Raw genomic sequence first — 1,112 nt, 5'->3', positions numbered from 1 at the left:
GCTTCTGACCAGCCAGTCATCCAAGAAACAAGCCATCCGTTTAGTACTGGTAGTGGTAATTGTTTTTGTGTGCTGCTGGCTCCCGTACAACATTGCATCATTCTTCAAAGCACTGGAGCTACTGGGTATCTACACAGACTGTGAAAAGAGCAAAGCCATCATTCTGACTTTACAAATTACTGAGGCCATCAGCTATTCCCACAGCTCCATCTACCCCATCCTGTATGTGTTTGTTGGGAAGAAGTTCAGAAAACACCTGCTGAGGTTGATAAACAGAGCTCCCTGCAGACTGTGTCAGATGATCAAGGTCTACATACCTCAGGACAGAAGCAGGGTGCCAACCTACTCCCAAACCAGCACAGTGGATGAGCGGAACACTGCTGTATAGTCTGGGGGTACGTCATCTCCACAACGAGGGGATGTCTAGTGTTAGATATTTTTAGTCAGATAGATATTGGATAGATACTTTATGTACTAGAAATGTTTAGTGGAGATAGGATGTCTAGTTAGACTGTGTTGAGTAAAATTGTTAACAAAGTAATACATTAGGATTAGTTTTAATATTAGACTGAATTAAGAATTTAGTTAGTAGAAGATTGACACTATGTTTGTTGATTAGTTAACTTGTTTGTTTACTGTGTGGGCATATGATTATTCTATCATATTAAGAAAATGAATAATTAGGATTTAGTTTAGAGCATGCATAAGTTTGCTTACTTGTATGTTACAATTATGTTAACATAGTTAGTTGAGTATCTCATTCTATGTGGTCATTGAATGCTTGGCCAGTATTAACTGTGTTAGCCAACTGGGGTACTGTTTAACATCAAGGCAGACTGATTCACTGAAACACTGAAAACTCATTAGATTTACAGCCTAGCAAAGAGGGTCCACAGTTGTTTTATGACCGCCACCTGGCTGATGGGACGGGGGACCTGAAGTTTATTGGGGTTTCTAGGATAGTTGAAACAGAGATTAGATCTGAGGCCAGGAAGAGAAAAGACAACTTCAAAAGACAGGGCCATATACAGACACACACAGGCAAGATAGTTTAAGTAGCCAAATGGAAAGCCATGTTTTATAGAGTGTAGTTAGTTAGTTGGAAACAAAGA

This window comes from Monopterus albus, unplaced genomic scaffold (assembly GCF_001952655.1).
Source record: "Monopterus albus unplaced genomic scaffold, M_albus_1.0 scaffold31.1, whole genome shotgun sequence".
Classification (NCBI taxonomy): domain Eukaryota; kingdom Metazoa; phylum Chordata; class Actinopteri; order Synbranchiformes; family Synbranchidae; genus Monopterus; species Monopterus albus.
Note: the sequence above shows the minus strand (reverse complement) of the source record.